Source organism: Vulpes lagopus, chromosome 1 (genome assembly GCF_018345385.1).
Source record: "Vulpes lagopus strain Blue_001 chromosome 1, ASM1834538v1, whole genome shotgun sequence".
Lineage (NCBI taxonomy): Eukaryota > Metazoa > Chordata > Mammalia > Carnivora > Canidae > Vulpes > Vulpes lagopus.
In genome coordinates, this window is record NC_054824.1 from 154,074,507 (window position 1) to 154,088,489 (window position 13,983).

At 38.5% G+C, this 13,983-nt stretch overlaps 1 protein-coding gene and 1 long non-coding RNA gene across 3 annotated transcripts in view; one reads left to right on the forward strand and one right to left on the reverse strand.

Moving 5' to 3' along the window:
* GREM2 (gremlin 2, DAN family BMP antagonist) overlaps positions 1-13,983 on the forward strand; it is a 109,622-nt gene that overhangs the window by 6,600 nt on the left and 89,039 nt on the right. The window lies entirely within an intron of this gene.
* The window catches only part of LOC121489938, a 93,941-nt gene continuing 88,915 nt past the window's right edge, over positions 8,958-13,983 (reverse strand). Inside the window, exon 3 of the long non-coding RNA XR_005987460.1 lies at positions 8,958-12,560. This is a non-coding gene — a long non-coding RNA (uncharacterized LOC121489938). The remainder of the gene's footprint in view (positions 12,561-13,983) is intronic.

Genomic DNA, 13,983 nt, shown 5'->3' on the forward strand with positions numbered 1-13,983 from the left:
CAGAGAACACTCCTCACTGTTCTTCATTAAATATATGGAGCAATACAGAAATGTGTAGCAATACAGAAATGTGTAGTAAATGTTTACATTTCAGTAAACGTAGTAAATGTAGTAAATGTAATATATATATATATATATATATATATATATATATATATATATATATCCAAGACTTTAACTTGACAAATAATATGGAAAAAGTACTTAAGATATCTCACTTCTGTGAATTCAGAGAATGTAAACTTTGGAGAAAACAGACAATTGCTGACAATAGTATCACTGTGTTTCAGAGGCCCAAAAGGTATTAAGACCTCTTTGACCTAGAAAAGGGTTATCTAGTTATTCATAAAAGTTATTAAGCTAGGAAACTCAGGAGACAAGGTTTGCACCTGTTCCTGTTTTTCATACTGGACATGTGGCCTTAGGAAGAGGTAGAGCCTACAGTCTCTTGAGTTTACTCTTTCAAAAGAAAAAGCGGAAGTGGATCATTGTATTTGATTCCATCCCTAAACATCAGTTCTGCGTGTTTCCTTCTGGGACAACAGCCGACATTCCTTGAGGGATGACCATTTGTTAAATATTTAATAGGTATCATCTAAATCTTTAACAAGAGCCTAGGATTCTTATTATTATTCCCATTTTACAGGTGAGATAACCAAGGCTTAGAGAGCTCAAGAGCTTTCAAAAATTAACACAGCCAAGCAAATTGCAGAACTGGGTTTCCACCCCCTCCTCCACCTCTCCCATTGTATGTTGCACTTTCATTCACTTATTTATAGTAGGTATGGAGAAGATACCATGTGCAAGGTGCTGTGCAAGATTCTAGGGGATAATCACGAAGAGCTCAAATAAGTGGGAAAGACAGGGAATGCCCTAGCAATTATAGTGGTGTTTGCTGAGTATGAATGCTTTGAGAATCTATAGTATTATTTTGTCTTGTCAACAAAACCATTTGACAGTTTAAGTCTACTGATTATAATAGCACAACTCTTTTCTTTATATCATTTTGGATATTCCTCCCCCTCTGATATAGTGTGGTTTTAGTTTTCCTTGTATAATTATTTTTGTCATATGTCTATGTCTGTTACTAAATTTTAAATTCCCTTGAGGACGGAAGCCATTTCTTATTCATCTTTTTGCTTCCCAGCACAGAATTGGTGCTTAATTAATCGTAGCACTATTGAGCTCCAGCTACATCTAATTTACAGCTAGGATCAGAGACTCCTGCTTATCTGCTGAAAGGCGCAGTCTTCAAAAAGCTTTAAATACACACATCCAGCATAAGCTAAACAAATGACAAACTCAGTCATTCATCTTGGGAAAAAAAACCTTTTCTTTTTCTTTTAGTTTTGTGTTACTAATCCCTTGTGTTACATACTTGTGTTTACAATGATCATTTCAGTAAGAAAATCAAACTGTCACTAAAAGTCAATCCTCTTTTTAAACAACTTACTGCTTTGACTATAAAATAGTTAATCAGCCATTTTGACATTTTTCTCCCCAAGAGACAACTTCATCATGAGAGGGTGCCAAGGTGTTCCTTCAAGTTTATCCTTTATTCCTCTGGGGTTATGTGGGCTGGTCATAACATACTGGAATGTTTGCTTACTTTCTGGGTTTTGTGCTTTAATTTGGAAATTAACAAACTCTAGCTCAATGCAGAGAAAGTGTTACCAAAGATTACCAAAGATTCTGGAAACAAAGTCAGTTTTTTAATTGGATGGCTTAATTCAGGAGAAGCAGGAGAGTTAAGACTGATTTGCTGTATGTGGTTGCAAAGAGCAAATTTTTAAGAATCTCTGTGAAAGAATTCTTTACCTTGAGGTAGTTTGTGACAATTCAAGGAAGTCTATGCATTTGGGTGGGAAAAAATTACCTCTTTGGTTCTACTACCCTGTAACTGAAATTTCCCATTCCCTTTAGTTATGAATGTGAGTAACACACCACAGTAGTATTAGTAGAACTGTCGCCTTGTCACCAATAGAAATCAGGGCTATTTTCATATCAGAGTTGATACAGATGTTTCAAAATATCACTTACACCTATCACTAGTTCAAAATTATGATAGTTATACCTATTTCTAGACATGTTGTAAAGAAGACCACATAAATCTGTGTCTTTTGTTTTTAAAACATATTGATATACATACATATTTGTATACTTATACACATATACGCACATACATATATATACACACACATACATGCATAGTTTCCTATTTAGAGTATATATTTCTGAGAGTGCCTGGGTGGTTCAGTTGGTTAAACATCTATTTCGGCTCAGGTTATGATCCCAGAGCTCATGTCAGACTGCACTGAGCGTGGAGCCTGCTTAATATTCTCTTTATTCTTCTCTCTCAGCCACTCCGTGCTCATTCTTTACGTCTTAAAAAAAGTATACATTTCTGAAATTAGGAACATTATCCTAAGGAAATTCACTAGACTCAAAGGCAGTCCATGGGAAAAAAAATGTAGAACACCGTTCTCTATAGGATGGTAAATTTGGCTTATTAGATGGCAAATTGTCTCTCACCTTAAGTTGCCCCAAATGGAATGGGCCACACTGTGAGCCAAGGAAGCTCGTGCTGGCAAGAGGTGGTGCGGAGGTTGGGTTCAGTTGAGGGGAGTCATACATCTGATATGGAGTTGGACCTTGATGCTACCACCTAACACTGAGGCTACGTGGTTGAGACCAAGAGGCAAAGAAAAGTCCATTGCTTTCCTCAATTTAAATTTTCAAGGGTTTGAGCCAACTGGCTTCTGTAAGGAAAGAAGAGTCCTACAAAGGCATATATCATGCCACATATCTTTGTGTTTGTTTCTAGCATAGACTCAAATATCAGTAAGTACTTGTAAATTGGATGGCTGAGAGCCACAGTTGCTGATCAGGTCTGGCTAGTACCCTTTATAAAGACTCAGAGACTCACCACGTGGGTCACCACGTGGGGTTCCTAGGCATAGATAGCTCTAGGCTGCATTGTAATTGTCTTTTCATTTCTTCTCTCCCCTGAGGTACTGTGAGATATTTAAGGGGTCATGCATTTTCATCTTGATGTTTCTAGTCCAAGATAGTTCATGTTGGCAAATGAATCAATGAATGCCCCTGTAGAGGTCACTGTTGTTGCAGAACCAGTGGCCCTATATTTTAAAAATAAATTAAGGAAGAAAATATGAGAAAGAATACCTCTGATTTTACTCAATAAAAGTATCATTATGGTATGGGCTCATGAAGAACATAGTTCTGGACTACTGAGTACCGAAATAAAAACATCAGGGAAGAATTTTGTTCATGGCAAAATGAGCAACTTCTCTTCTACTCAACTCAATGAAAGTGTTGATAGCAAATACCTTTCAGGATGGCTAGGGCCTTGATGGGCTCTGGTAACCTCTAGTGAGGTAAAGCACTTTATTTAAGCTGAAGAGGAGAGAAGTTCTCATTAATAGAGGATGCCAAGACGTTCTTGCCAATGTATAGTTCATTCTTTCATTGTTAGGACTTTGAGAAGGCAGTGCTTACACTGGAAGGCAGAGTTGGGAGAGGACGAGAAAGGACTTATCGAGCACACACTATGCATTTTTAGGTATTTGAACACACAATATGTCGTTGAGTTTTTATAAACACTTCTTGTGGTACGTGCTCTTGTCCACATTTTACCAACAAAGAACTGAAGTTTATTAAGCTTCAGTAAATTTCCTAACTTCGCACAGCCATTAAGTGGCTAAGTAATCGAATAGCTTATGAACTCCAAATAAAATTCATTGCCTCTTCACCACAACAAAGCTCTAAAACATTGCCTTTTTCTTCAATAATTTTGGCTCTGTTGCATCACAGTGATGTAGGGTTCATACTAGACACTCACAGAAATAAGAGTCTAGGTAGGTTGTGTTGGGTAGATAATCAAACACAGAGGAAGTGTGCACTACTTGTTTAAGGCATGAACTTTGGAGTCAGATAATCCTGGCTTCATTCCTATCTGAGTGGCACTACTACTCAGAAGCAGTGATCCTCATCTATATGTGCATAGTTTTAAGAATTTTATAAAATAATGCTTTCAGCCCAGGCACAAAAAATGCAGTTCTTGTTATTATTTGTTTGTTTATTTACCAGGCTTTTGATATTAGTGGATTGGCAGAGGGGGAAGGGGGCAGAGAAACAAAGGTCTTCAGAATGAGCGTCTGTGAATTTTAATAAAAGAACAGCACATTACTGTGAATACTTGAGAACTGGGGTTCAAATCCAGTTTTATGAACTGAGATAAATAAATCATTTGAGACTTAATTTTATCTTTTAAATATAATAATTATCTAGAAGCATTAAACACTCCCACCAGAACCATTGATTCTTCTGACAAATATTTATAGATCCAGAGATCTATAAATAGTAGAATAGATGGATCATATTTTCAAGGAGCTTACGGCTAATGGAGAAGACAAGAGCTGTATGTCAGTTATGAGAACGTCAGGTAAGAACTGGATAAAATTGTAAAGATGGAGACAAAGTGACAAGGGCATTGGAGGAGTGAGATGTTACTTCCAATGAAGAATTTTTGATGCTCCAATAAGGCTGGGGCAAATCACACTGTGTGCCACTTTGCATTATTTTCTTTCTGTTTTCTCTACCTTATGACCTGTGTTATGTATTAATGTCTTCTAACTCATTGAGTTTTAGAGATACAAAGAAACAATTTATTAAATCTTATCATCTTACACACAAGAACTGATAGCCCAGAAAGTTGTGTGCCCTGTAAGACTGCTAACTACTTATTTTGTAGAACTGGAAGTAGTTCCCAGGTTCTTCCATCTATTCCTCTTTCTACTACACCATGCTCCCCAGTGGACCTCTACCATTAAGCTAAGCCTAAATCAACAGTACACAGAGTGCTGTAGGAGATTTCACAAAGGTCCAAGGTGCAGCCTACAGGGTGTGCGCCAGAGTGGGGGAGAAATCATTTTGCTTTGGGGACAGTAGAAGGATTTTGTATAAATGCAGTGTAGTCTGTTGTTGTTTAATTTGAATGAACTTTTCTCCTGCTCTCTGCAATAGTAGATAATTCCAGAGCTTGAACTCCCCAAGGCTGAGGTTCATTGAAATAGTTACAATCATTTTTAGAAGTTCAACAATGCCTTCAAACCAAGTGGTGAACAAATGGAAAATGAAATCAAGTGTTAGGAGATGTTCTCCTAGTACTTGCGTTCTCCTTCCCAGGTCACCAAGTGTCATGATAGATTCCGGCTTACTGAAGTAATAACAATGACTTTCCCTTCCCTCTGTTTGGGGGGGTGGATGGATTTATTGTTGTCATATATGTAGTCAGGTTTTTCCACATCCCCAACAATTAGTGTCTTCTTTAGTTCAAATGGCCTAGCCAGACAGGTTTACTTGGTCACATTTAGAATTACTTTAACCAACAAATGCAGCCAAAGAAGAGAAGTGGTGTCAGAGTCCACCCAGAATTTTCCCACTCTTTTCTCTTTTTGTCAGAGGAAGGTCATTCTCAGGAGGAAAATATTATGATCTTCTTTAGCCAGGTTATGGTGGCACAGTGGTCTGTCTCCCTCCTCTTTCCTTTTATTTCTGGAACCAAACATGCACAGAACCAGACACACACCTAGGACAGATCACCACAGTAAACAGTGGCACCTCCCTCCTTTCCTTTTTATGAATGAATGTATGAGGTGCAGCAGTCCCTACCTGTGGTTATGAGGGTCAACAAGAGATAGACTGTTCACTGTGGGAGAAGTACTATCCCTTATACAGTCAGGAGGATGCTTTACTCCAGGAGAGAAAGCGGTAGGATGTAGGGCATGGATCAAGCAGGCTGTACCCAAGACAGGAAAGCCACACTCTATGACTTTCATTCATGATTGCTGCTCTACCCCAGCTGAGTCTATATGCCATTGATCTCAAGTAATTGGGCCGTGGAATATGAAACAACTAACTCTTCATAAAACTTCTTTTTATCCAAATTTGGAGCAAAAATTGTGAACTCTATTCTTGGGGTTGAATGAGACAGCACTGGTGATGACTGATGTCTGAATAGGCACCATATGGATTTGTACAAAGGGAAGAAAATAATCCTCAGTTGTAAAAATATCTTTGGTCTTCATAAGGGTGATATGCACCCACATGTTTCTGTCAGGTGGTTTTGCTATAAACGATTATTCTTGGACTAATAGGAAAATTTCCTTTTATAGTGATTGTACATTTTCCCAGATTATCAGTGTAGCATGCAAAATCCCACAACTTCAGAAACTCAAAAGATCAAAGGCAGAGAGGCCAGTGGAGTCTTTAGACTCACCACACACCAGAACAATAGTTTGGCTACCAGAAAGCCCCTTTAATGACAACAAGAAAGTGTACTCTCATAATTACTAAACTGCACTGTGAAAATTGATATGCATTCCTAATTCCTGCATTAGATATTCCTGTTGTTTCTTGATGGCAGTAAAATTCAGATTGTCTCCATATGATTAAAACATTGGCCAATTGAGGTTTGGAGGCATTTAGTCAATATTAACTGCTGTGGTGTTGAACTGATTTTCTGTTTCAAGTGACAGCCAAGACTATCAAATAAACCCAAAACTATTTATTAGGGCGGCTTCTGAATATATAGGCTGTGGCTCATGACACAGATTCAATAATCTCATTAAAGGAGAGGAAAAGATTTTTTCCATCTGTGTAAACCCCCTCAGTAGCTGGCCTATAGGGTAGGTAGGTACATTAAAGTGTGTTGGGGGTACATGAGAAAACGAATAACTTGGCGTATATGAATTTGAAAGTAAGGTCCTGTAACAGTTTAAATATATAAAAAAAAATGTCACGGATAATGTATGTTAACAAACTGCCTATCAGTTTAGAACTTTAGCCCTGTTTTGTCAGGGTTATGATTTATATACAATCAGCAGACATTATTGTTTTCAGTGTGCCAGGCACTAGGAATATAAAAAAAGGACTAAGATACTGTCCTGCCCTCCAACAGTTCCCAGTCCACCGGGAAAGACAAACACTAAACAGATAATAGCCACATTCAATAGGAAGGGCTACCTCTGAGCCACGTGAAGTGGGAACAGGGCAAAACGGCAATGTGAATCACTAGTTTTGTTTTGTAGAGACTGTGAAGCACATACCATCCTGGAGGAGACTGTGTGTCTATTATGTTGGGCAGTTTGCTACTCCCACACATCATCTGTTTCACAGTTTCGTTTTTGTTTTGGTTTGGTTTGGTTGTGTTGTGTTCTGTGTCATTTGTCCCTGTAACAGTACAATAGATCTGCTGTGCAACTTTTTCCTAGTTCCTTGAACTACTAGTAAATGCAAACGGTTTGTGACATCTAAAATGTCCTGCTGGTTCGCCTGCCCGTGGCTCAGTAGGCTCCTTCTGCACCACACTCTGAATGCTCTGGCTTCTGAATTTTGCTGCACACCAGAGACAGTGGTCTCATTCCTGGCTTTTTCCGAAAAGACTGTAACCACAATCATAAAAATGGATTATTGGAAGCCCAGCAAGTCACATTCAGGTGTAGCTCTTTGGAAAAACATGATCTGAAGAAGGCAATGTGCCTCAGTAGAGTAGTAATGCTGCTTGTTTCTGGTTTCATATCTGGTGTTGGCTGAATTTTAGTTCATGACGAAGAATGGCACAGTGGGCTTGTAGTTCCCAGCCTTTATTTACTTGTGCACTGGCCAGACACAGGATGGAGAAAGTGAATATCAAAAGGTCAGATCCTTTTCTTTTTTCTTTTTTTTTCCCCTCTCCCCCAAGTATGCACAAGGAGATAACCAAATGTTTGTTTTTCTGTCAGAGCATAAGTTTGGGTACATCTACGTGACTAGAGGCAGCTGAAGTGGAATCCTGTTTCATAACAGAGGCTTACCTGGAGTGCTCTAGACTGTTCTCCACAGCCCAAGATGACATTAAAAATAAATTCAGTCACCTTGTTATGTGGGTTGGGTGTACACACATGACTATGGTAAGTAGTAATGGGGGACAGAAAAGATCAAGTGATTTATCTTGTTTTGCATTTCCTTCGCTTCACTCTGGAAAAATATAATGGATTTCAAACACTAAGTTTCCCTTACATAGGAAATATTATTATATAAAATGATTGATTAGATTCAGGATTCTATCTCATGTTTAAACAAGGAAGATATCTGTCTCCCAAAGGAATTCAGAAATGCCAGTGATTCACTAATAATGACAACAAGAATAATCTTTACTTCATTGAGCTCATCCATAGTAGATTAATCTAATTTTAACTGTTATTATATGTATGTAGTAGGCCACACCTCATTTAGAACTTACTATATTTCAAGAACTGGAGTCAGTCTTTTTACATGCATGTAAGCCTTAATAACAGTCCTGAAAAAAGCACTGCTACTGCTATCTCTCCAGAAGTCTGAGAGTCAAGTTATTTCCCCCTGAGCAAAAGTTAGGCCCTCTATCTGTCTACCTCCAAATCCCTAACTCATAATCCTCATGCAAGACTACAACCTATGCATACTATTAGGTGTTTTACAGAGACAATCATATTAATTTTCAAAGCAACCTTAGAGTCAAGTCTTATTATTATTCCTTTCATACAAATGAAGACCCAAAGCCACACTGCCAATAGCAAGGAGCCAGAATTCAGACCCAACTCGGCCTGACTCCAAAGCCCATGCTTTCCATCTACTCAATATGCTGCCTCCAGACGTGTTCCAGGACGCTATCCTCATCCTCAGATTGCTTTTCTTCCCAGTGGGTTTTCTGGTGCCTGAAATTTCCTTAATAGGAAATAACACCTTCCATTCCATAATTTGGAAAAATGACTTAGAAAGAAAAACACTCCTGGGGTATTTGAAGATTGACCAAAGAACTCTGGGTTGCCAAGGCCAGTATACAGGTGCACAGGGAGAGGGGAACAAAGGGAAAAGGGTACACAGGGAGGGGATGAGGGCACAACACTGAGAGAGCAAAATGAGTAAGAAAAGGAGCCTGAGGATTAATGAAGAAAGCAACTGCTTCACCATTTTTCTAAGGGCTAGGTCAGTGAACCACACTGCCTAGTATTAAGCAAACAAACATGATGCAAACAGAAAGCTCTAAGTTTTTTCTTTAAATTTCACTGCAGCATTCCCTGAAAATAGTATTCACAAGTAGACATAAGTCCAAAGAGCATGTATACCCTTAGCTTGGGTTTTTCTTGGGTCTTGCCCTTATATCTTGTTTTGGATTTATTATTAAGTTCTCTAAAGTTCTACCCATGTAGGGCTATCCCACTTCTCATTCTAAATGGCAGAAAGAACATCTTGGTCCAATATTCCTATCTTCCTAGGCTCATACCCAATATTCTACCCTGTTTTATTTTTCAAAAAAAAAAAAAGGAAAACAAAGAATAACCCAATTTTCATTCATTTGTTCTTTTATCAGCTATTTATTGAACATTTTCTCTGTAGGAGGACTTCAACCCCATACAGCAAATGATTGACCACTCCTCATAATGTCAACAGTAGCATTCATTTTGCACAGCAAGGAACTTAAGTTCTGAGAATAAAGCTGATGAAGCACCTCTCAATACTACAGAGACCATAAAATTTATTGTCTAAACCAAACACTTTTCAGAGAGTGTGATTAATAATTATGCAGGCAGAAGGCAGGCCACTGCATAGCAAATGAGGTCATGGAAGAAGAATGGTCTGACCTTTAGGGTAGTGTAAGCCCCTTAGGAGAACAGAGTCCTGGAAAATCACATATGACACTGAAAGCAATCACATATATTCATTGACAAGCACTAAGAACCTTGTGGGTGCCAAGGCGGGGTGGCTACTATTAAGGATCCACTGAGGATGCTCACAGTCTAGTAAAAAAAAATGACACATACATGACTTATGTTAGTAAAAGCAACAGTGCTAACCAACATTCACCGAGAACTGTCCACACGACACACTCTGCTGATTGATTTTTGTTCATTTCCTCATGTAATCCTCATTCAATCCTATGAACTAAGTAGTGTATTTATGCTGGGTTTTCAAACTGGGGTACTGAGACTCAGCAAGGAGGACATGTCCAAGGTCCGGCAACATACAGCTGGTGGAAACAGTGTTCAATCCTCAATGCGTGCAGGTTCTAGGCCTGAGCTCATGGCCACTCTGCTTTGCTGCTTCCCTATGGAGGATACTAAGGCACACGTCACGTGGTGTTAGGAGCTGAGTGACGGTGGAGCACAAAGAAGCCTCCCACCCTTTCCTGTGGTGCATGTGGAACAGGAGAGGAGGGGAAGTGTCAAAAGGTGGTAGCATTTGAGACGGGCCTTAAAGAAACCTAGAATTTCATCAGGGAGCAGAGGAGTGGGATGGAGACATTCTAGGCAAAGGGCCAGGGGAGCAAATTTCTCCCCTATAGCACCAGGATATAAAGGGCAGTGACAAAACCTGTGCCTTCAAATTACTTGTCTCTGCAGTGGAGAGCAAGAGACGGTCCAAAGCTAATAACATTTTGGAGGCACATAAGCTTATGATTGGAGGCAGAGTTGTGCTTTGGGATCAAGATCACCACTAAGATCAGAGCTGGACTCAGAACCTTGGTCCAAACTCTGTCCTGAACTCTTCCTTTCACAAGACAAATTGACTTCAAATATAATTTTGTTTCTAGAAAGTAGTTTCTGTCACATTTCAGAATTTGATAAGCATTAAATCAGGGAATAAATCAAGAACAAAGACTTCAAGAAACCCTATTTGTCAGATGACATCCAATGGAGTTCCACCTAGAGTTTGAAAATAACTAAAATATACCGTTTTAACTTCTATTTTTGAGTTTAAATATTTTTTTCTGATGGAAATATTTTCAAAAAGTGGTGTTTATTTTCCTGCACTCTTAAAGATGATGTATGAAAGGTGATGAAGCTCTCCTTTATAAAAATCATTGTCATCCTAGGGAACATCACTTGTTCTCTAGGCACTCGTTTTTTATTAAGATGCATATTTATTTATATTAATTTAATAAGCATCTATAGAGTGCTTGCTCTGTGCCAGGTACTGTTCCAAATGCTTTATAGTTAAGTCATGTTATCTTTATGAGGCTGAGACATTTCTCATCTGTATGCTGTGTGCTGAATCACATAAGAACACTATGTATGCTTTTTCCTCCCTCCAGTGCTGTGGTTTCATTTTTTAAAGATTTATTTATTTATTTGAGAGTGAGAGTGTGTGCACATGCCAGGAGAGGGGCAGAGGGATGGAGAGGGAAGAAGAAGACTCCCCACTGAGTGCGGAGCACCACACAGGGCTCAGGACTTGATCCCAGGACGCTGAGATCATGACCTGAGCTGAAACCAAGAGTTAGGCACTTAACCAACTGAGCCACCCAGATGCCCCAATGCTGTGGTTTCTTATTTCTTACTCTTAAGTATGGTGAATTTGCTTTATTAGCAACAGCAAACTGAATAACAGAGCTTATTAAAGTTAAGTATGAAATAAAAGTACACAGCTTGTGGGAAAGATAGTAGAAGGTGAAGGATGGTCTTCTAAAGAAATGTGGAAGATTCTGTGCATGAATTTTGTGCCACCTGTTTTTGTTATTCGGAGATTATTTTGACTTGGTTTCCAGTTCTTGACTCTGTTTAAAGATGTCAAATAAATTATGTTTAGGTATATGAGGAGGCACTTTAATAGTCCAGCTCTAGGAAATACAAACTTTTAACTTCCACTTAGAACCATGGATGCTGACCTTATGCATAACACTGGACAATTCATGTAAATATGTTCTTTGGGTTATCCTAACATTGAAGTGGTGGGAATGAATTATATTGTTTGGGGAACTAGGGAAAGAAATCATATGTTTGAAAAGGAAGAAGTCCCACACGATAAAGGTAGAGCTTCCTTTCAAATATCGAAAAAGCCAGTATTTGGGTGATATCCCATTGTGTCCATTGGCACAATTAAAATAATTTTAAAACTAATAATCTCTTTCCACATGACCTCAGTTTAGGAACAAAACCATGTCTTATATTTCTGATTGCATTTCATTCTAGAAATCATAGGACGTTAGCTAGTATCCTTTTATTCACCTTCCAGGTTAAATTTAATTTTAGAATTAGTCTCACATCAGTCTACCTACCTTTATACATTGATTCTTTAGTTTGATGAATTATTTATTCCAAAACCAGGAAGGAGTGTCTCTCAGCTGTAGCCTTAGCTTTTATAATTCTTCCAGTTGTAGCCTGGAGTAGAGGCTCCAATCACAGATTTTTATATCCTTGAAACAAGACTGTAAAATTTTATAGCCAATTGTAGAGCCATGGTCTGAAAAACCTATTCAAATATTTCAAATATGAACTTCATCCTACGGTAGAATTAAGAGTCATTTATTTTCTATCAAAAGCATCATAAACAGCTCCATACCTCGTAGTAAATCAGGAAACCAGATTGCCAGGGAAGGTACTGGGCCTACTAGTTTGGCTGCTGGAGCTGTTTCAAAAGCTGCTGGATGACCTCCAAAGGCCCCTTCCACTTCAAAAAACTCCCTTTCTTTTCAGCAAGTCATGACTTATGACCGGGTCTTGGGCAACTCAATCCATGGCCATCTGCAAAAGAGCAATCCATTTCCAGATCATTAGGAAAATTACCAAGCCTAGCACTTAGCTGAAATAATGGCCAGAAAATGTTGGAGGTGGGAAATGTGGGGAAGAAGGAACAAATGTACTGAAAGGAAATTCCACCTAGAAATGATGCATCAACTAACATGAATAAGGAAGGCCATGACTATAAGATATTCTGCACAATTGAACCAGTATGTTCCAGAATCCTTGGTACAAACCTCCATAATCAGGGGCTGAACACTTTATTTAGATATATCTCTAAGCAATAAAACATCTTTCCAGTTTTCTAGAAATATTAATCCTACTTCATTCAATTTATTTATTCAACATTTTTTAGTCACTCTGCCGAGCTCTGGAGATACCCTGAAGACCATTACTGTATGATCCATGCCCACATGAGCAAATTACAGTGGCAGAGAATGAAACAAACAAATAAATAATAATTTTGTTAGTTTCTATTTAGAAAATAGCATGAATGTTGTTTTAGATAGGGTGAACAAGGAGATTTTCTTTAAGAAAATGTCAGTTAAAAAGAAGCCAGTGGGAAATTGGAAGAAGAGAGCCAGAAGGTACAAACTTCCAGGTACAAGACAGGTAAGTACTGGGGATGTAACATATAGCATGGTGACTATAACTAACATTGATGCATGATATATAGGAAAACTGTGAAGAGAGAGCAAATCCTAAGAGTTCTCATCACAAGGATAAAAATAGTTCTTTCTTTTCTTTCTCTTTTTATTGTGTCCACATGAGATGATAGGTGCTCATTAAGTTTATTGTGGTAACCATTTTACAATATTCATAAGTCAAACAATTATCATGTATGCCTTACATTTATACAATGTTGTGTGTCAATTATATTGCAAGGAAAGTGGGGAAGCCAATTATATGGAAGCTGGAAAAAGAAGCAGTGCAGAATCCCTGGGCCAGGGCCGACCAGAAGTGGGTGTTTATTAGGAACTTCTAGAAGCAAATGTGCTCAGAACTTAGTGTGCAAATGTCAGTGGCACAACTTAAGGTGGAAGAACAGGCAAAGGCCAGATGCTATACAGTATCAGAGTCATGGTAAAGGACTCTATATTATTCTATGTGAATTTTATTCTACAATAAAAGGATGACTGAGTATAACAATTGATAGTATCTAATAAAAAAACGGCATCTTCAGGCAAATACTCTTGAAATATAGATTTAATTATGACACTTCCCTGCTAACAGATCTGCTGTTCACCAAATAAAATGGTAACTCCCAGACATTGAGGGGAGAGTTCTTCACCATATAATGTTAAACATGTCTCTTCCATCTCTGATGATGTGCTCTGTGAGCCCATTACCCCACTCCACTCAACATTCCCTGAAAACATATTGCATTTTCCTTTGCTCATGCTGCTCCTTTCTCCTCACCCCTCCC